The sequence below is a fragment of the Lonchura striata genome, chromosome 1 (genome assembly GCF_050655825.1).
Source record: "Lonchura striata isolate lonStrDom1 chromosome 1, ASM5065582v1, whole genome shotgun sequence".
Lineage (NCBI taxonomy): Eukaryota > Metazoa > Chordata > Aves > Passeriformes > Estrildidae > Lonchura > Lonchura striata.
Window position 1 is genome coordinate 13,821,747 of NC_140703.1, and position 5,613 is coordinate 13,827,359.

The window sequence follows — 5,613 nt, forward strand, 5'->3', positions numbered from 1 at the left end:
CAAACTAAAGTATGTGTGGGTTGATCACATGTTAGAGGAATGGTTTTACATCCACTGTATGATTTTTAAGAAATGAATTCATTTTGATTTAAAGTGATAAAAATTTCTTTCAAAGAAAACTTTGACAGAAATATTGTTTAGATTACCATGTTCTCAAGTTATTTTACTCTGAACCACTCCTCTGCAAAGTTATTGAAAACAGCAGTTTACAGTAACCTAAGCTAAAATATTTCTTATATGCAACTGATAGTTTGTGACCTATTTCTATATAGGTCTTCACTTTGTTCACCTATCACCTTAAAGTATATCAAGAATTTTTTCCTTTTATCTTTCACTGAACATGTCCTAAACCAAAAGGCACTTATATAAATTAGAATGATCAAGAAATGTGTTTGAACATTTTTGGCATCTCTGACATAGTTTGTCCATATTAATATTAAAATGAAACAATCTCAGTGAACTACTATTCAATTAATGGAATAATTTAACTCTATAAATATTTTAGCAAACACGTTATTAGGTCCCATATGTAGCTTATGTACTTGTGTGATCAAAATAATTCTAATGCTCTGGAAAAATGTTTCCTCCTGAATTGAATGATTGGTCCTGCTTAATGATATACTGTATGTTATGGAATTATAATCGTGTTATTTTCTCCCTTAAAAACAAGGTAAGAATTCACTGCCAATTTGCAATTGCTTTGCTATGTCAGTAACCTAAATCTGAAATATAAATTGTTCCAGATGTTTATCCCACAAAGCTGCTCTAAATCTAGAGCATGGAGTATTAAATATTCAGATGGAAAATTTCTGATGTACTAGACTGGGAGTCGAGAGATTCAGATTCTGCCTGTTTCAATGTCACTTCAGATGCTTCCCTGATTTTTTTTATATTGCTTGCCTGACATGTCCTCTAAACATATATGGTGAGTCATGCTAGCTCATCAGAAGGAACCCTAATGTGATTTATTATTGTTTATTCCAGAATGGGCTCCATACCTGAGTGTTATACAAGCATCTCAGATATGAAAAAAAAACCAAAAAAAAAACCAAAACCAAACACCCAAACATTCCAAAAAACGATCCTGCAAATCTAAATCAAAATGTGATATCTGTTCAGATATCACATTCTATTTTACATTGTCATATTTACCTTTCTTCCATAACCCAGCATGCAATCAATAATTAAAGAGATATATAAAACAGTGTTTTCTTGTAAGTGAAGCATTAGCCCATTACCCTTTCTTTAACTTAATTTTATTTACCACCACTTGGCAGACCTGTTTCTTTCTTTCACTAACTTCAGGCTCCTGAAAGTGATGTTTCTTTCATTTGCTGATATATGAACAAATAGATACTGTGATAATTGCCAGGATGCTCCAAGCAAAGAGCATGAATTCCAGAACAAAACAGCAGTGTAAGAACTCCTAAGTGTCTGTCCTGCTTAATGTCTTTGGCAATAAAAGAAAGAACAAGCCAGAAAATGTTGATATGGGATTTGCTGGGTTTTTTGCAATGCTTTTGGTTTTACTTGCATTCTACATCCTTTCCTAAAGCTATCCTCAACTATTGAACACTTAGAAGTGCCACAGTCTAGTTCCATACAGCCTGTAGAGTCATAGGAACATATAATGGTTTGGGTTGGGAAGAACATTAGAGATCATTCACTCCCAACCCCACTGCCATGGGCAGGGACACCTTCCACTAGACCAGGTTGCTCAGAGCCCCTCCAACCTGTCTGTGAGCACTTCCAGGGATGGAACAGCCACAGCTTCCCTGGAGAACCTGCTCAGTGCCTCACTGCCCTCACTGCAACTACCTTTTTCCTAATATCTAATCTACACCAACCCTCTTTCTGTTTAAAACCATTCCCCCCTTCCCCTACCACTGCAGGACCCCATAAAAAGTCCATGTCTAGCCCCTTTTAAGCCCACTTCAGATAATGGAATTCTGCCATAAGCTCTCCTCTGAGCTTTCTCTTCTCAGGATGAACAGCCCTAAGTGTCTGAACCTTTCCTCACAGGAGAGGTTCTTGAGCTGTCTGATCATCTCTGTGGCTTCCTCTGGACTCACTCCAACAGGCCCACATCCTTCCCATGCCAAGGATCTCAGAGTTGGATGCAGTATTTTAGCTGGGCTACTCATGAGAGCAGAGTAGAGGGACAAAGAACTGTTGGTCACACTTCTTTCAGTGCCATAAAAAAGTCTGGAAAACCTTCAACAGTGACAACCATCAGAAATAACTCGTCTTCAGATGAAACCTCAAGGGCAGAAGGGAGGGACTGTTGAAGTTCTACCATTCCTTCAATAATTGTGGAAGATTCTTCTCACCTAATTTATAGTCATTCCAAATCTCCCTTGACTTATTATCTCTGTGGGGTTTTTCTCAGGGGCTGCCTAAGAAAGGTCAGTTCCTGCATCTGACAACCAGCTGTCCAGCAACAGAGAACAAATGAGATAGGCTTAGTTGGCTGTTGAATGAGTTATCCTGGAAGTAAACTAGAAGGGAAGAAAAACGGCTGTAATTGGTGTGCATGAGCCACTTTTACCCATCCATCCTGAGAGGTGGAAAAAGAGGGAGGAAAACTCTGTCCCTCGTGCAAGGTTCAATTGTCCCCCCACCTCCTTTGCCCAGCTGAGGAGCATCTCAGTTCTGCCAGTGCTGCACTGCAGATGGCAAAGGGAATAATAAAGCTGCCCACTTCTCCTCCACACATTGGATAGTGAGCTTAAGCCTAGACAACCTCAATGTACCTCAGCAAGGCTGTGTGTTACACCCATTGCTGTAGCATCCCTCAGTATGGATTTTAGTAAAAAATGCTGTAGTCCCTGCTGCACTGTCACCGTGGAAGATGCACCCTGGATCTGTGGTACTGGGAGGCTTCCCATAAGCTCTAACAATAGTTTTCTTTATGTACAGCAGCTGATGGCTCACCTAATCAATTCCCTGTCAAACACAGCTCTATGAATGGGTTCTTACTTCTAGAGTCACCAGGAAAAATGTCTCTCACTTGCTTTACAGTTTCTCTGACGGTGAAGGCTTTTCTCTGCATAGTATCTGCAGCACTTGTTACACAAACAGAAAGTCATTGATTGATAAGACCTGACTTATTAATTGTGCAAAGGGACCAATTATAATAGATTATTAGGATGAACCTTCTTCCCTGAAGATGTTGAGACTAGAATCACAGGAAGTCAAATATTATTACAACTATCCTTTTGGGTTTGGATAGGAGCTTGGAAGTTATTGAAATGAAATATCAATGGTTAGACATTCATATAATATAATAAGGTGTATTAAAATAATGCAGAAGTTCCCAAAATATGACTCACACTTCTGAGCTATCAACAAAGGAAAAGAACTGCTGCTGCTGGATGGAGCAGTTGGCAAAAAGAGTTGGTATACTAAAGCAACCCAAATAAACAGATAATCTTCTCAAATAAGAAAGCATGCAGCTGGATTCTTCTATTACTTTATGACTAAGCAGCATAATAGGGATGAGGAATGCTATACAGAATTCTTTGGTTTATAATTCAAAATCTTAGGAAGGATTTCAAATACTGAAGTGATGTTGCTGAGATGAAAGAAGCCCATGTTTGTCATAATGCAACAAATAAAAAAGTTATAAGTTATTACATGTCATAATTAAAGTCAAAACCAATCCCACAGCTCACCTGGCACCTTGTAATTAGATAAAATATCACTAATATAAACTGATTTCTCTACATGTAAATCTTAAGTGCATAGAATCACAAACCAGTGTGGTTCCAGAAGGCATTTTCAGTCTGTAATACCATGACCACCTAATGTCAAGCAATATACAAAACACTGCTCACAGTACAGTGCTGTTTTGATGCAGAGTGTGCATTCATGTATTTTTTAAATTAATGAAATAATTTTAGTACATAGGCTTTGCCAATGCCTGTGTTTCAATAGCTCAATATGAATATTTCTTCCTTTGTGGCTGCATTGCTTCTATTTAGATGACACTTCATGGGTACACAAGTCGAGAAAGTAAAGGTTTTTATGCACAACTCTGTGATGGGCAACCAAAAATATATTATTTCTAAGGTAAAATAGAAAATGAAAGCTAGAAAGATGGAAATATAGTCACAATGTGGCATAAATGTATTGTACCTTGACATGTAATTCCTGTCAACAATTTGAACATACATTATAATGGCATAAATGGTCCAGTAGCAGCATCTGCTTTTAACTGTTTTACTCAATAGGCACGTAAATGCATTTCTGAATAGAAAACTAGGAATTTTTTCTAATTATTGTTTCTCATATGCAAATAGCTTGGAGAAACAGGTTGTGTTCTGAAAATAAAATTTATTTAGTACATGGTAAAAATTCTCTATAAAATGCAAAGGAAGAGTCTGATTAATCTTAAGCGGATTTATGAATATTTTCTTAATTTTTTTTCTTTCTAATTGCTAACTGTAAGCTTTAGTGACCATCAACCATTCATCTAAAGGAAAAGCCTTAAGGTTGCATATCCCCAGTTTTACTCTGACTTACAATTTTATCAAACTTGAATTTGAAGATTTCTGAAGAAACTGCATGGACAAATATAGCACAATCTTTTATTAGAAAATGATAATGGATAGAGCATAACCTTATCTCATTCATCTTGACGTTCTTGTACCTTTTTTTCTGTTCCCATGTATGCAACACTTACCTTTGGTTATTGCTTTGCTGTGAGTAAGACAATAGAGGTCACTGCTGATGGTGCAAGTTGAGAGTTGGGCTGAGGTTCCCTTCTTGAAGAGACACTATCATCTGTCCTTTTCAGAAAAAAGGAAATGCTGACATTTTGTAAACAAAATCAACTGGCTAAGCTGACAGCCCCTACGGTGCTCTGTATTCAAAGATGCTTAAAAGCTATTATCTGATGAACATTTGTGAAAAAATAAATATTACGATATGTAGCATTGTCTTACCGCTTTAGTGAGGCTATTTGCATATGGCAGAGACGGGGAGGTTTGTACACAATGTGAAGCTGACATGTTGGCATCACTGAAAAGATAGGGACTAGTCACTTTTGAAAGGTCATTCTTCAAAGGAAATTATTTTTCTCTGTTATCTCGCACAAAATTGTTTAGTTTTCAAACTTTCCAAAGGCATTCAGATTTCAGTACAATCACAATAGTGCATTCCATTAACTATGAAAAAGATTAAGAATGACCTTTCATCAGGCAAAAGACACAGCAAAACTGGCAGCTTTATGTATTTATTTTCAATTAGATAGAAAAATGCAGCCGTGTTCCAATTTTCAGCTACATTCTTGCACAAAGGCAGGAATTTCAGACTATGCAGGTACTAAGAAAGTGTGAACACTGAATGAAAAATAAATTTATATGAAAAAGTGAAGAATATTTAAAGACATGAAAATTGGTTGTGCCAGCAGTGGGAAGATACAGTGTATTTAAACAAACAAACTAAGCAAGAAAATAAACACCTGTTTATGGCCTACAGAACTTGCCCTTTTTCATCATGTTTCCTTGTTTATGCTTTTTTTAGGTACACGTAGCATTCAAATAAGAAAAGCCAAGCCTGACCAACAAATACCCTTTATTTGTGCTCCATCAGAGCACAGTTTTGATTAGT